This window comes from Neolamprologus multifasciatus, chromosome 1 (genome assembly GCF_963576455.1).
Source record: "Neolamprologus multifasciatus chromosome 1, fNeoMul1.2, whole genome shotgun sequence".
NCBI classification, from domain to species: domain Eukaryota; kingdom Metazoa; phylum Chordata; class Actinopteri; order Cichliformes; family Cichlidae; genus Neolamprologus; species Neolamprologus multifasciatus.
In genome coordinates, this window is record NC_140439.1 from 2850327 (window position 1) to 2867723 (window position 17397).

Consider the following 17397-nt stretch of genomic DNA (forward strand, 5'->3'; position numbering starts at 1 on the left):
GCCCCCATACATCAGAGTGCGGTCCGCCCCCCTACATCAGAGTTTCGTCCGCCCCCATACATCAGAGTGTGGTCTGCCCCCCTATATCAGAGTGCGGTCTGCCCCCCTACATCAGAGTGCGATCCGCCCCCATACATCAGAGTTGCGTCTGCCCCCCTACATCAGAGTTGCGTCCGCCCCCCTACATCAGAGTGCGGTCCGCCCCCCTACAGCGTCCATATTGATTTTATTTTTAAATATCTTGTTGCACAACAGAACAGCAGAGGCGGAGGGCGGGACGAACCCACGAGTTCGAGTTAAAGGAGAGATTCACCAGCTGAAGAAATTATTGAACAGAACTTTAGCACTACGCCTTCTGGTGATGGTGTTCATTAAAAAAAGAAAGAAGTGTGTGTGAGTGTGTGTTTGGGGTGGGGGCGGCTAATATCTCCTTCTGCTTGGTCAAACACGATATTTATTCCTCATTGTGTGTGGCCACAGGCCGTAAATATATCTGTAATTACCTACACTGCCATCAGGTGGGGTTAATAGAGAAACCATTAGCAAAAAAGTGGATGAACGCAGGCATAGAGGGGAACAACGCTGCAAAGACAGTGAAAAGAAAAGTAGAGGAGAATGCTACCAGGAGCATAATTAGCCGATATTAGCCATTAATTCAGCTCCTTTTGAATGTGCCCATTACCCCGCTGCTTACTGCTTGAACCAGGTTAGCAATTAAAACAGGATTAAACTCATTTAAAAAGGAATCTGATCTTCTTTTTCAAAAACGTTGAGCAGGATAAGGCTAGTCTGCATTTTTCTCAGTACTTTTCCTTCCCAGCACCAAACTCTCTGCTCTCTATTAAAGATGCAAACCTCAAGACTCTGGTCCATAATGAATGCATTCCATTAGACAGACCATAACTAGACATTCTTTAAGAGGAGTCAGTTTTATTCTTTTCCAATAGCTTAAATCTTTCACATATGTAATTAAAGGAGAAAGAAGAACTTCAAATGTTGAAATTTCCTCTACATTACAAAAGTTTATGGTTCACAAACGCAGACAAAATCTATTTTAACTCCATCAACTGCATTAGCTGCAGAGTACATTAGACCACGATCTCTGCAGAGCTCCTAATGACATTATTGTTCTGGATTATACTTTTGAAATATTGATCATATTCTAATAGTCCACTTTTCAGTTTAGCACACAATAGATCAGAAAGAGCTCATTAGAGGTTTCGTACTGCAGAAAATAACATTTCCATCTTTATTTTGATCATAAATCAAGTTTGAGTGTGATATCGATACTGTGAAAGGCTCCATCCACGGAGTAATTAGCACAGCCATCAATCAGAAATACAATTTGGCTTCATTAACGTGACTGCATTCTGCCATTCAGACATGAATCACTTAATGTTCTTAATGCTCTTCATGTCTTCATTCAGATATTCCCATGACATCAACACGAGACATTATTTACCGTTTTAGTAAAGAAGCTATCTCACTGTCTGAACGTGATAATTACAGAGGCCAAATACTATAAACGCTTAAGAAGAACATATAACACTGTAAGTAAGAAGTCATTAAGTTGATTAAGATGTCCATCAGCTGTGCAATAAACTGACTCTTGTGTTGTTCACGTCACAAAGGTGAGCTGTCACTGTTAGCTCTGCGTACGTCCTATTTCCATATTGAGGATAATTTATTACGAGTAACTACTAAACTTAAAGCTGCTGTGCTGCGGCCGTAAATGTGAGTAATTCTCTTGCTTATGGAAGCTTATGGATAGACTGTACTGCTTCCAGAAAAAGCACAAAAAAAAACTATTTTCAGCTGCTGAAAAAAAAAATCTAATTATAGTCAGAAACTGACCTGAAAACTGTCTTGTGATTAAAAGCTTTAGTAAACTGTATCTTACAGATATTTTCTGTCTTTAATACATATGAAATCGTAGAGAAATATGAATACGGGGGAATGGCCAAGTGTGAGGATTTGACGAGGGCTGAATTGTGCCGGCTAGATAACTGGCTCAGAGGATCTCCAAAACTACAGCTCCTGCTGATTGGTCAGTATCTATCAAAAGAGGTCTAAGGAAGGACTGGTGGTCATGGGCGGCCAATTGATGCATGCAGGGAGCAAAAGCTGGCCCATGTGGTCTGATCCAACAATGAGCTACTGAAGCTCAAATTCTGAATGACAAGCAAGACAGACCCAGGACATGATGGAGAGGTTATATCTCTCGGATGGATGGATGCGTCACAGTTTGGCGCAGACCAGTCAGGGTGCCCATCCTGACCACTGTCTACCACTGAAAAAGCCAACACAATGACCACGTCAGAACTAGACCACAGCACAATGGAAGAGGATGTCCTGGTCTACTGAATCATGTTGTCTTTTAGGTCACGTGGATGGCCGGGTGTGCATTGCTTACTTGGGGAACACCTGGTACCAGGGTTCATTGTGGGATGTTCTGCTGGGAAGCCTTGGGTTCTGCCAGCCATGTAGATGTTACTTTGACATCGACCTAAGCAGTGTTGGAGACCATGTACAACATGATGTAGACCATGATGGCTCTGGCTTCTTTCAGCAGGTTAATGCATCCTGCCACAAAGCACAAGCTGTTCAGGAATAGTTTGAGGAACACGACAAAAAGTGTTGACCCAAATTCCCACATCTCAATCCAATCGAACATCTGTGGGATGTCCGATCCGTGGTGGCCCCACCTCACAACTTACAGGGCCTAAAGGACCTGTTGCTAACATCTTGGTGTCAGATACCACAGCACAACTTGAGGGGTCTAGTGGAGCCCATACGTCGATGGATCACCACAGCACAATATTAAGCAGGTGGTCCTAATGTTACACCTGATCGATGTAAAACGTGTTTGGTGATTCTGGAGTTTAGTTTTGGGTTTTGTTGTATCAATTTTACACAATAACCAATGACAATGAAGTCTTGCAAAACTTTACCTTCAAAAAATAAAAAAAATTGGTTACAGGGTGTCAATTCTGGCACCTTTCAAACTTTTGATCCCTTAATTCTATAAATGTGAAATTTTGAAGGCAAACTTTTTCGCTTTGCTAGTTTTTCCTGTGGGTTTTTTTTTTTTTCACTCTTTAAAAATCATCATGGACCACAGTTAAAATAGCAAAACTGTACCAACTTAATGTCTATAACCCAAGTATTCAATTACATTTTAAGAAGATCCAGTTTCCTCAAACAAATGTCTGGAACATCGTAAGCTCTACATGTAATATGATTCAATGCAATATATTTTGAAGTACCCTTCTGTCATTATATCGATGTTTGTAGTCAACAACAGCTGTCAAATAAAGCAAAGAAAACACTTTTCAACAATATTTAAATGATGTTAATATTATGTAAATATTAATTGTAACAATGACCAGGAGAGCTCTAATGACTTTAAAATGTATTTCCTCCGTTTCAAGTAAAATAAGATTTGCATTCATAATAACATTTTTAAAACAAGTTGAAAAAGTTTCCCCATAACGGCATTTAATGTATAAACCACCTCGGCTTCCCCGACAAACCAATGTGTAAATGTCGTGTTCTCACAGAGTTTTCGGTTTTTGCACACGCTCTGAATAATGCATTGCATGCCATTGGTCTGTGCTGTCTATGAACATACGTAATAATAATAATGGATTGGATTTATATAGCGCTTTTCAAGGCACCCAAAGCGCTTTACAATGCCACTATTCATTCACATACTGGTGGAGGCAAGCTACGGTTGTAGCCACAGCTGCCCTGGGGCAGACTGACAGAAGCGAGGCTGCCATATCGCGCCATCGGCCCCTCTGGCCAACAACAGTAGGCAGTAGGGTCTTACACAACGACCAGGACAGAGAGCCCAGGGATCGAACCGGCGACCTTCCGGTTACAGATACGCTTCCCAACCCCCTGAGCCACGGTCGCCCTTTACGTACTGTAAAGACAAAGGCAGAGGCTGTGCAATTTGCCTGATGAGGCATTGATGGACATGTCCATTGAGACTCTGGACGTCTGCAAGACTGTGAATCAGATCTTGCCAATGACACATAAAAAGACTAGAACTAACATTAAAACTTGTGATAATTTGGTGATATATAACATATATAATATACAATAAAAACTTCAATTTCAATTTTAATTAGAAAACACAAAAACTATAATAGCTCTGGTGAGCACATCCTTTGTAAGATGAGGAAAACTACTCTTTTTATACTAAATGGTTTATGTCAGTATATTCCAAAAGTTAAAAGCCTTGGATTATAAACCTCGTTCAGACTAAACACTCTTCGCTTCTTTAATCAATGAAATATTGAACCAATGCAACAGTCTAAAGGAAGCTCTTCTCGGATCATGATATCAGATGCACCAACCTGGGATACTACAGCATAGCAACGATGTGGAACTTACTGAGACAGACACAAGCATTACATTGCATCATTATTGCTGGATGCATATTATACTTTGACTGGACTACAGAGATGACTGCCTCCAGCAATCATTTCTAACATATTTTAGCTTCACTTCTGTGCAAGTGGGTGGAAATTATGAACCATCTGAAACATTAATGGGAAACTAAGAAGCTGAAATGTACATTTGCTTTTATTTAAGCCTCATGCAAATAGATGAGGAATAAAAAAATCACACCTCTGCACAGTTGTTCTTAAATTCACTAGTTCATTTTTTTAAATTTGTTGTATTTCTATTTGTTTTTTGTTTTTTTTAATTCGTGTTATTTTCATTTCCTCCCACCAAATGACCTTTGATGACCTTTCCATGTGACTGATAGAAGTCACATCAGATTTGCGGATCTGTGGTGTCTGGGATGGAGGAGGAGATGGTGTTCTTCAGCAGCCTCTCGAACACCTTCATTACTACCGAGGTCAGTGCAACTGGCCGGTAATCGTTCAGGGATTTCAGGGTTTGCTGTTCTTGGGCACCGGGATGATGGTGGATCCTTTGAAGCATGTGGGGACCACATAGGGCTGTTCGATATAACGATGACGATATAAAAAGTCTAGCGTTTCATTTTACGCTATTGTTTGTTTCGTGGTGTCGCAAAATAAACTGTTTACGGCAATATTTTTTCATGGTTTTGATGGTCACTGTAGTGGCTATATTAACTTATTAAAGTTCTCTCTTTCTCTTATATTTAATATAACCACACTACGGACGGACAAGCGCCTGTTTTTATGCGTTGTCGTTAGCAACAACGACAATAACACCATCGCGTGTCCGCTTGTTTATGTTCCACATAAACCTTTCACAATAAAGCTCAAGATCCTGTTGAGACTTTTAAAAATAAACTGAATCACGTGAAAGAGCAGATTATTTAGGGATGAGAAGTAAAAAAGAGCCGCCAGGTGCTAAAATATAGACCTTAGACTCAAACGTTAGAACAGGCTTTTCCCCGCAGCACGCCGTGTAATAAATACTCACAAAGAAAATGGAGGCCGTTACAACTTATGTCTAAAAATGTATCGTTTCATGCATCGGTTAAAATACTCGACTCCAGCTACATGACGCGCAGCTGGAAACACTTCCCGCAAGTCGAGCTGCCCGAGATTCACAGAATTTACAAAAAATGTAACATTTTTGTGATTTATATCGTTATCGGATGATAGATGTCTTATATCGGGATATGAGATTTTGGTCACAGCCCTACCAGTAATCACGAGTAACCTTTGATTTTTCATCAATCTTTGATGAAAATATGCTAAAACATTTGCTCTTCAACACACCTGAAACTCTCCAGATATTCCTGCAGAATAAATGCAGCACAGCTGTCATTTCTTTGCAAACATTATTAATTTCTTTACCACACAAATCCTCCGCTACCTCGTCGTCCTCCTCGGCTTTCTTTATGACTAAATAGAGATTCAGCCATCTGTCACCAGAGTCACATGACATCATGCGCTGGTCACAATCATATGTGTGCATGGAACAACAGCAATTATTCAGCCTGTTGAGCTGCTGAGTGAGTCGCAGCATTTTTGAGAACATCAATACACTGGTGTTATTCACCGGACTAATGAGCCTTAGAATCACACATCACTAGAGGATGACCCATGCAGCACCCGCCTAAGGTCAACTCAGATAAACACATATAGTGTCTGAGCATGCAAACAACAACCAAACCTTTCAGCAGTTATATGTTCAGCACCAACACCACCAGCTGCCTCTCTTATACCTGATTTAGACTTCTGCGAGGATCTTTGTAGAGGCTACAACTACAGCTAGGGCTGGGTCATATTATACCTTTCATGGTAATATCAGTACAATGTTAGGCAATGATAAGAAAGTGAAATAAATGTGCATGCACAGTGCCCTTGTTTTCATACGCACATGGCAGAAAAAGCATGGCGGCGACAGAGAATGAGAAGAGCGAAAGCAACAGATGAACCAGAATTGGTTTGTAAAAATGGTGCAACCTCAGTGGTGTGGAACTGGTCTGGTTTTTGTCCGTCAGATACACAACAAAGCACAAGTTTTTGTAGTACATGCAAGCGGGCCGCCGTGGCGCCGGGAGGAAACACAACAAACCTATTTCATCATTTGAAGCAGAAGCGCTCGTTGGAGTACAACAACTAATAAAGTTGTGGAGTTGTAAAAGTATTTTGTCTCGCATCAATTATATCATCAATTCTATCCTTATCACAAATTTTCAAATATATATCGTGATAAACATTTTTGGCCATGTTGCCCTGCCCTCGCTACAACGTAACCCACCTACGCAGCCAATATCGTTCCAGGCAGTTATGCTTTTGCTGGGAAATTGCGCACACATGCACATGAATACCCATTCATGTCTGTGTTGTAGGGGTCTGTTATATTCTAGGAATGTAACATTCTGCGATTATTATTATGAATCTCACAATAATCCAAGAGTGAAGAAGAGAGAAAAGAAATTGCCTCGATGGACAAGTAATCACCATCAATGACGATGACAATCATCAATCTCTCGATGTTGTTCATGTTTGCCCGTGAAAGGGTGTAGAGGTGTTTTTCCCACTGACAGAGTTCCCAGAACGGAGGCATCCTATCAAAAACATTTACTGCAGATTGAGCACAGTGGTCCTGATCAAACTAATCTCCCTACAGGAGATCTTCAAAATGGACTTACAATGCTAATATTGGTTAGGATGTGCCCTTCAATATACCTGCTGTTCCCTCAACTAACCGAGATATTAAGTTAAAGTGCTTGATGTGAAGTGTGGAATGGTTCTGAGGCGGCCGTAGCCAAACGCAGTCATCAGGAATTCCAGACATATTCTTGAAGGATTTTGGAAAATATGTTAACAACATTTTTCCTCCACTTCCTGGATGGGAATGGGAGTGTCTAGTCAGTGAAGGCAGCAGGAGCAAAGTCCTACTGCTGCTAGCACCTCTCACACACACATATATTGCACAGAGAACCTTCTAACAAGTGATGAATAATTAAATGCTGCTCTTTAAAACACACAGGAGAAGAGTTCACCTGTTTTATTAAAAAGACAGAGATGAGAAGCAGGGTAAAAGAGAAGGTGGGCAGACAGAGACACGAGCAGCCAAAAGGTCGGACTTTTTAAACGCTTACTCCAGTTTGTCTGGGAGCTCTCCTTTGTAACGAACACAGAGGGCAGCGCAAACAAAAGAGAAACTGACGACATGGTTCATCGGACAAATGGCAAACTGGACAGTGTCTCTGGAAGGAGGCAGCAAGATTAGAAGGAAGCAGAAGCGGCCAAGTGTTTAAAGAAGTAACAGCTGTCACAGCGGGATCCCAGAGGTAGACGCCATAGTTTTCAATATCATACTATGACAAATACAGGCTTTTTTGTGTTCCAGATTGGGTCAGGAGTTGGAATTTACGAGTTACCAGCTGGAAACTATCGTGTGTTTGAGACTCGCTAACCCATATGAAGAGCACTGACCAGGCGCTGAATGTGCTACAGCTGTGGACAAATGAACAAGTACTGCTAGTGATGCATGAAGGGCTCTAGCTTTGCTAAGAAGCAAAACAAATCGTGTTTCTGGTGCCTCTGGGTGCAGTTCCAGAGTGAGGTTAAAAGGTGCACAAGGCAGACTAGAGGATGGGCAGTAATGCTGTTGCTGTATCGGAACTAAAAAGGAGGAGATTTAGACAACTTTAGGTTTTCCCTGACTTACAATCATGAGCTCTGGGGAAATAACTGGAAGAACGGGACTAAAGAATCCTGAGGAGAAAAACAGGATTTCATATGGCCTCAGAGCACCACAGGAGGAGATGGGCATCTAGACTATGTTGAAGAGCTTGCTGTCCTGCCTGGATGCCCATCCAGACTCCATGCAAGTCACAAAAAAAATACAAAGCTGAGCATCTTGCAAAAAACACTTGATCCTGCAGTTCCCCTCAGCTCAACATACCACTCCCAGGTATTTTGTTTGTTTGTTTGTTTTTTTAAAGAAAAAAAACGCCATCTTGACTGGTGTTGTGTTGGGACCACTAGCACCTAATCGGCTCAGGTCCATTTGTGTTGCTTGTTAGTGTTTCCGATCAGGTAGCAGTCCCTGGTACCAGGTACTTTTTTAGTACTTGCTCGGCTGGAATCACAAGTGATCCGTGTCGATCTGAAAATGTGAGATCAACAGACTGCAAGCCAACAACTGACCCATCAATGATGTCACTCGATGAGTCATGAGAGTGGCTTGTTCCCAAAAATCAAAACTGCTCATTTTGAAATTCGGCAACGATAGAAACGACTGCACGAAGACCGACACCATGGTCACCGACTCACAAACACCCAGACGTCCTCCATTGTTCCGTTGCGTTTGTTTTGCAAGCAAAGACATCACAGGACTTTCGGCTGTGATGACCCAGGCGCACTGAGGTGGTCGCTCAGTCATAATGGAAAACAACAGAGACCGAGCAGAGTCGAGTCAAGCTGAGAAGGTACTAGTGGAAAAGAGGCATAAGCGATTCCTCAGTCCAGAGCTTGAAGTGGACACACCATGTTGGCCCAAATACAGAACAATTTCTGTTGCACTGCCCCCAAGTGGCCAAAAGAAGAAGAAAGAAAATAATAAGTTTAAATTTTGTTTAAAAAATTGTAAATATTAACACAAAGCAGCTGTGGTTGAACTTTATACCTGAAATAAAATGTTTCTCCCTTTCATAATCTTTATTCCACCTGTGTGATATTTCATTTATCCCAGTCCAGGTTAATCTGGCCACACCTCTGGTTACTGGTAGTAAACCAAGTTGCATTTTAGTTCTCCAGATCCTCCCCGTCTGTTTCAGATGAACCATGAACCACTGAGGACAAGGCCAGATAAACAGCATTTATCCATTCACAGTGCAGCCAAACCAGAGGTCAGTGGGCACGTGGTCATAAAGATATTTTAACAGGCTCAGGCAGCACTATGCTTTAATATTCAGACTCTCACATAGATAAAATAAATAAGATGCTATCAATAATACAATATGCACGGTCAGCCTTATCATACCGATGTATCTATTATTGCCTGCAGATTATAGTCACATTAACTGTCTGATACAAACTGTAAAATTACTAAAACAGAAAAAACTAAAATAAGAAAAAAGAAAAAAAAATTCATTTATTCAAAACTAGAAACAAATAACGAGCAATGCAATTTACAGAAAGAAAATGCTTAAGCAATTCAGATAGCTGCAAATTAACTTTATGTCCAAGCACAGGCTGTCTGTAACTCAGTGCCTTACTTTATAACAAAGCCTCATATTTTAAAAGAACGAAAAAAACATGTCATATATTTGATGGGCTATGGGCTAGCACTCCAAATGTACTCAAAGTTCAAGAGCTTCAAATATGAAATAAAGTTTTTCGTTTTATTCCGCCTCTCGAGGTTAAAGCTCTCTCCCTCTCCTTTTAAATGATGAGAGTAGCTGCGTGTTGTGTTCGTCATGTACGCGGGGCTGTTCTATTGTTAGACTGGATGAAGGTGCGTTAGTGCGGGAGAGCATAGTTCAGGTAATCCTGTGGTTTCTCTCTTCGGGCGGCCTGTTTTCTTTCTAACTTTGCTGCCGTTTATTACACTATGTCATTTACTGTGTATTAGGAGCGCGCTGCAGCGGTCTGATGGAGCCGGTTACGTCCACAGCAGCTGTGCGTTCTTTTTTATTTAAGGATTATGCATCCACGCAGAAACTGGGACGATGTTCGTGACCTTAGGATTTGAATGTTATTCAGCGTGATACAATGTGTAACGGCTCCATCGAGAGGCACACTGCGAATTCAAAGTAATAGCATGAAGAAGTGGAAGGTGATGTGTGTGCGCGCACAGGAGTAATGGTGGTGCGTGTGTGTTTGTGTGTGTGTGTGTGTTTGGGGAGGTGGGGGGGTCTGAACATGGCTCAGAGAAAAAGAATGTTGCTCAATTACACCTTATCCACCAATCAAGTCACATGGAGATGACTTAGGCACGCGCGCGCTCGATCACAGACATAATCCACGACAGGCAGCATTACGCGTCAGTAACATCAGAGATTTGAAATGTTGGCTGTGATCCCTCCTGAGTCACATCACAGCCCGCTGCTGCTCGATCTGCCACACGGAGTGCAAACCTCCCTTACCTGCGTCTCAACTTCTGCTCGCTGTTACTTCCACTGTTCTGCTGTTCTTGGCCGCAGTCGCTCTATATCCTAATCCAGCGGATTTGTAAACCATTCAGAAATCCGTTCAGAGTCGAGCGGAGAGCTCAGCGGAGGACGGATGAGCAGGTGGTATCGTCTCCGGTCCAGAAAGCGTGCCTGTGTGTAGTGTTTGTGCGTTTGGGGAGAGACGCTCCACGTTAACGGCTCAGTAAATCTGTCCTCACACGACCGAGCGACGAGGAGAGCCAGGTGGTCGAGCACGAATCCCGCGCCGAGGTTGCCGAGCTTTATCGGCCGAGTCCAGCCTCAGAGCGCTGCACCCTGTCTGGGTAAGAAGCGCGGGGGCGCTGCGGCTGTCAGATCCGGTCTCTGTCGGTTCGCCACACGCTCGTGAGCAGAGGAGTACTGACGATCCCTCCTTCTCTCTGCTCCTCCTGAAAAATAAGGGGAGGTGGGCAGTCTTCAGCAGCCCCCATCCCCTTCTGTCCCCCGACGTGAGGACAAACTCCGCCCTCCCCACACAAGCTCAGCCAATAGGAACCCTCTCGCTGTCTCTCGGCCACACACCCTCTCTCTCTTTCTTTGGCCGATTCGGCGACACAAAGGCTCCGGCTCCTCTCCAGGAGCCGCCTGCACGTATTCATCCTCTAAAAGGAGCAGACACGTACTCAGCCATACTCATTGAGCCGCACAACCACTTATGTCATCTGACCAAAGCACAATAAAGGGATTTCACAGCGTTTTAAAACTCACTTGCAACCTGTAGCTCAATTCAGCGCACAAGCATTTGACAAAAATAAACCCTGGAAGCAGATTCAACAAGTTCCGTCAGGGAACATCTGAAGAGCAAGAATATACACAAGTGCAATATGAGATGTAATGCTCTGCTCTCTCTGGATTTTCTAAGAGTTTATCTTAAAATACTTGGTGTTATCAGCTCAGTGTTGTTGGTATTTCTACATAAACTAGCTTTCTGTTCAGAAAAATGAAGCCAAAGGCCTTAAACTTGTATTTATTTGTAGGCCACCAGATGGTAATAGCTTTGGTACAAAAGTTCTACAGAGGTCTACCGGGAAAGGGCTTCTTCTTGACCTCTGTAATTGCTTTGCAATGTTGCAGCCCCTTCCTTGTCTTGTCTTCTTTGTCACTTTGGGTCATACCAAATAAAAATGGCTTCAACGACTTCCCATCACAAAAAGTGCTCAGTATTTGAGACTGCCCAAACCAAGCAGCAGCCTCCAGAGCTGCACTTTAATGGTCACTTTTACTGATGAAGGTTCCTAACTGGGTGAAGTAACTCAGAAGTATCGTCATGGCAACCTAAGTGTAAGATGATGGTTCTGTAAATAAAGATAAAAAAATAAAGTGAACTGAAGGTTTTAGTGTAACTCAGTTTGATACTATATGACCATCTTTCAGGATTTTAATGATTTTATTTGACAAGTTAAAGTGGATAATCACCTCCTAGTAAGAAAGAATATACGAGGGGAGCATGCATATTCATTTTACTGAACTAAAACTAAAGCCAAGCAAATAAACTGCATTCCCTCCACTGTCACTTGAGGCTCGCTTCAACAGTGAATTCATATAGATTCCATTGTTAAAATTGTTCACTAAGCACTTTTGGTCTCAGCGGCATTTCCCTCCTTCATAACAACTTCCTGAGGAATTTCATTAACACTTATTCATTTGTATTTTCCTGAGGCTTAGAGTTAGAGGCCCGACCAGCTCTGTTTGCTGGCAAATATATAAAAAAGAAACTATATGTATCTTACATTGAATTTTCACTCATTGCATTGAATTTAGAGTTAAACTAGAGCTTAGCAGTTTTATTTATTAAATGAATATGACTTATTTGTGAAATTTGAAACTAAGTTTTTATATAATATTTCAATGTAAACGTACTAATTCAGTTTCTTTAAAATAAAGAACCCTTCACATTTACTGAGTTATAGGCTATTTCTCATGTTATTTTATGCATTTAATTCACAGTATATTTTTTGAATTTTCTTCATATGTCATTTAATTAAAAATAACTGGAATGTTCAGTTACATATATATTAAAAATTCTATTCAATGATGGATTTTTTTCAGTTTTAATTACTGTCCAGTCTGAAGCCCACAACAAACCAAAAACGTGCCTACAATTGTCTCAGAAAACTGCAGTCAGTTATAGTCTAAACACTACAGACAGCCAGGTCTAAATAAGCCCTGTCTTTATGAATTATGAAGCACTTTGGACTAAGGGGCTTTCACATTTAGTTTAAGATGACTCAGGGAAATTCCTTTAGCTTTGAATCATCCCATTTTGCATCAGAGCAGAGAGGAGAAAAATCAGATTCAAAAAATATAAAGTACAAGTGTCAGCCAGTTTTACATATCATTGTGGATATAATGGTTCTGATTGAGCTCCCCACAGGGCTGGACTGGGACAAAAAATTGGCCCCCCAGGTATTATAGGAAAAGCCATAAAGCCTTTGAATGAAAACAGACACTGTTGTGAAAGTGATGTACAGTCTTGTTGGTATATGTATGATTTCTAAACTTTGGTTGTAATCTTCAGATAATTATTTAATAAAAGCGAGACATTTTAAATGAGAATAAGAACAGTTCACAACTTCCCTTCAACTCATTCATGTCACCTAAAAGGTAAACCTGTTTCTCCATCACCTGTTCAGCTCTGATGATTCAGTAAGGACATCTCCTGGTTTCATCTTCATGTTTCACTCTCACCACATATCCAAACCGATATCATGACCAGCAGCTTAACAGCTGTGGTTCCAGCAAACATCAGCTGATACTTGAAATTAATATTAAATAAATTCTAACAACAGCTGATCAAGCTTAAACATGCTGCTGTTGTTTAACGTGACATCCACTGGTTTCCTCTTTCTGGCGCAAAGTGGGCGATAAACAAACAAGAGAGAAAAGCTGATCAGCTGATCATTGATCAGTTTCATGATCATGTTCATTGAAGTAGAAACAGGAGAGGGAGGGGAAAGAATGAGCGAAGAAGAGGCAGCTGACAGCTTAAAGACAGAATAAATCCAGCTTTGTGTCTTTTTCATTGTAGCTGAAGTCCAGGAAAAACTGTGCTCCTTTTCAGCTCAATACAAAAGGCCTAATATTTTCTCTGAATGAGGGACGATTCCGTCTTTTTATGGGACGGTTGGCAACTCTACTAACTAACCATATGAATAAAATAAAGTTCACTATCAGTAACATCATAGCACCCACCCAGCTGTATAGAAACTCCGTCATGCTAGCTAATACGCAGTACGAGTTATTGTAACTGACTATAAAAAGTCAGCACAACGAAAATAAACTCCACCTAAACTTGGTTTATATCTGAACCAGATAGACTACAGGTCATAACTTCTTACCTGAAGTTCAGTTCACCTGACACTGACAGACGAGGAATACAGAGTTCGTCACGCAACGTCAAAGGTATGTGCCTTTTTTCACGTCACGCTGTGCGCCACGTTATTGTTTACATGAGATGAATTGCAGAATGGCAGATAGAGACAAAATACTGTTAATCTGACTATCTGCAGGTTTTACACGCAGTTACTGTCCCTCCATTTAGAAAGGCAGAGGCGTCACGATGTAATTATTTTACGTGTTGTTGTTTTTTTCCCTTTGTAATAATATTCAACATTGCTATCAATATTTTTTAAAAAATGTCTCTCTGTGCAAAATGGGTTTAAAAACATAAACAGCTGTGGGATACTGTTTGTCTGTGATTTGAACCGGGGGAACAAATCGTGGCAGGATCAGCCTGATATTATTTGTATCCCGCTGTAACTTTACTGTATAAAGTATAGTTGTCACGGCTGCCGAGGCGAGCCGTGTGGTGTTGGAGGAAAAGGAGGACCCAAAATGCAGGCAGTGACTGATAATTCGAGTGACGTTTATTTATAAGTGGTGGAGTGGCAAAAACAGGCAGTGAGGGAAGAGAATTTACAGAACAAACCTAAACTGGGAAAGCTAAATAACAAACCGGAGATCATATGAACGGGATGAGAGGCAGAGAGATGCAGACGAGGAACAGGACACCATGAAACACAGACGAGCCGGCAACAGCCCGAAAACAAGAAAGCCACCAGAAACAGTGGAGCACAGGAAGCGGATCAAAAACTGTTCAGGAGGCCGACCCGGAGGACGGCAACACAGGAATCAATAACAGTTCATCTCCGGAGGCCCACCACGCGGAAGGCAGTGGCGCCGACAGAGCAAGTCCGGGGGCCGGCCACACGGAAGGCAACGGCAGCGTTCAGGAGGTTGTCCACAGTGGCAACGACGCCCAACAAGCATCCTGGCGGATGACCAGCGATGGTGAGGCGGCAGTTGGGGACCTGAAGGCGGCATGACCTCCACAGCACAAGGCGAGGTGGAGGTTGGGCCAGACGAAGCCGAAGCGGATGATGAAGCTGGAACAGACGAAGCCGAAGCGGATGATGAGGCTGTTGCAGGCGAAGCGGATGATGAGGCTGCTGCAGGCGATGCTGAAGCGGGACCAGGCGACGCTGAGGCGGAGGCAGAGGCTGGACCAGGCGACGCTGAGGCGGAGGCAGAGGCTGGACCAGGCGACGCTGAGGCGGAGGCTGGACCAGGCGAAGCTGCAGAAGCTGAAGCAGGGGCTGGACCAGGCGAAGCTGAGGCAGAGGCAGAGGCTGGACCAGGCGAGGATGAAGCCGTACCTGGACCAGGCGAGGATGAAGCCGGAGCTGGACCAGGCGATGGCGTGGGTGAAGCTGAGGCTGGACCAGACTTGCTGTTTGAACGGTCATGTCGCATTAAATCCGTCTTTTACGTCACTGACACAAGACAGACGCCAATTATCAGCACCGGAGAAGCGCCCGATAAGACATCGCGAACGCTTCCTGGCCATCCCGTGTAGATGTTAGTGAAACTGTTGGGAAGACAACGTTGGAGATACGTGAACATTTTATTTGTACTGTATAATCTGCAGATTCTGACAGAAATCTTCAACTATCCTTTGAAGCACCGCTCCTCTAAAACAGCAATATGGATAAATATTAGGTTATTTACATTATTATGTAAATAACAAAATAACTTAAAGCAAAAATTGGGAAACGTAAAGTCCGAAGTCTTTATATTAAGGGCCATCAGTCAAACAATATTGTTTGCTCTGGGTCTAAACAGAGCGCGTTGTGTGTGACGTCTTCTTTTGTGCATTTGCACATTCGCGTTTGCTGTCGCATTTTATTTGTAGTGTGAACGAGCAGACAAAAAAATCGGATTTGATCAAATAATCGGAATTGAGCATTAAGACCTGCAGTGTGAACGTAGCCTTAGTCAAACTTTACTCAACTCATTCTTCTTGCTTCCTCCACTTCTGTACCATTGATTCATTGATGTTGAATTCTCTTGCAGCTGCTCTATTCCCATGTTGTTGCAGTATATTAATGACTAACGTCGTATTGTGGATGGATTATCTCAGTTGTTCTCCTGAACATTTAACTCTGTTAAATGTAATAAATTCTGTTTTCATGGATGCCTGGATGTTAAACTTAATTGTTATGCCTGGTAAAGCAGCAACACTGATCATTTTATTAAAGATGAAAGAATTTAGAGAAAATTAAAGGATTTTAAGTGCGTCTTATAGTAGACTTGTAGGCAAGACCACCTAAACCAAGACCAAGACCAGAGGGTATCGAGACCAAGACAAGACCAAGACAGACTGAGTCAAGACCAAGACATAGTCGAGACGAGACCGAGACAAAAAAGTCTTTAAGCTGCAGCCAGATGCTGCTTCGTTTACGGGTATCAGGCATATTTATGTGTTCTTGCTCTCGCACAGCCGTCCTCACCACTGTCTACTGTCTCACTCACTGAGAGGACAGACGCACGCTCCACATGACTGTCGCGTCTCTCACCCTCTCTGTTTTTCACAGAATGATATTATCCTATATCCTCGAATGTGATTGGCCACAATATGAAGGGATTGGAGCATAGCTGAGCCACTGTGTGAGAGCTGAGCAGCGAAAGGAAATTAAGTGAGGAGCGGCTCTCGCTCAATGGGAGTCGACTCTGATTCACTACAAAGCACTCTCTAAGCACGGCTCCTAGAGCTGATGCTTTTGCGCATGACACATTATCGAACGTTAGGTTGTGTGTCATGGATACTGTTGACTCCAAATCTCCCGACCACTATGTCGATCTGAGACAGTGAGACCAAGACCACATAAAAGTGGTCTCGAGACCAAGACCGGTCTTGAGACATCCAACTCTGCCTTATAGTGCGGAAAATACGGTAATAGTCTTGAATGTCATATATAGTAGGGACCCCGAGTAACTTGTAGGCAATAAATCTCTGTCATTGACTGCTATTTATGTTCGGGACCACTATCTAAGAAAACTGAACAAGACCGGTGGGCCTGGCAGGGAGGTGAGTAAGGTAGAAGGCTTTTGAAACCATGTTATGTGGATAGATGAGATCACGTATGTGGACATCACATTTAGGGTTGTCTAGACCACAATACTAAATTTTGCTCCACAAGGGCCTGATATCCACTTACGAGAACATTATACAGCCACTGTTCTATCAAAATTTTAAACAAATGTCCTCATCGTCATGGTCCGGGTGAGTGCTGGGTTTTCCTGCGTGCCAGTAAATCCATCACTGGGCAGTCACCACACCCCTCGTTTGTGGCACCTGTGTGTAATTTGCTGGGAGGCTCTTAAGACCAGCGTTCTCAAACATTCCTCGCCGGAACGTCAGCTAACCCACCTTCACAGTGGATTGGATCTTGCTGCCTGTAATCACTCAACTCCCCGTCGCTGGCCTGCTA

The 17397-nt window shown here is 42.6% G+C and overlaps 1 protein-coding gene across 1 annotated transcript in view; it reads right to left on the reverse strand.

Annotated features, from left to right (window-relative positions):
• large2 (LARGE xylosyl- and glucuronyltransferase 2) overlaps positions 1-11074 on the reverse strand; it is a 131388-nt gene extending 120314 nt beyond the window's left edge. The window contains exon 1 of the mRNA XM_085161763.1: positions 10562-11074. The gene's annotated coding sequence lies outside the window, so the exon portion shown is untranslated. The remainder of the gene's footprint in view (positions 1-10561) is intronic.
• Positions 11075-17397: the final 6323 nt, after the last annotated feature.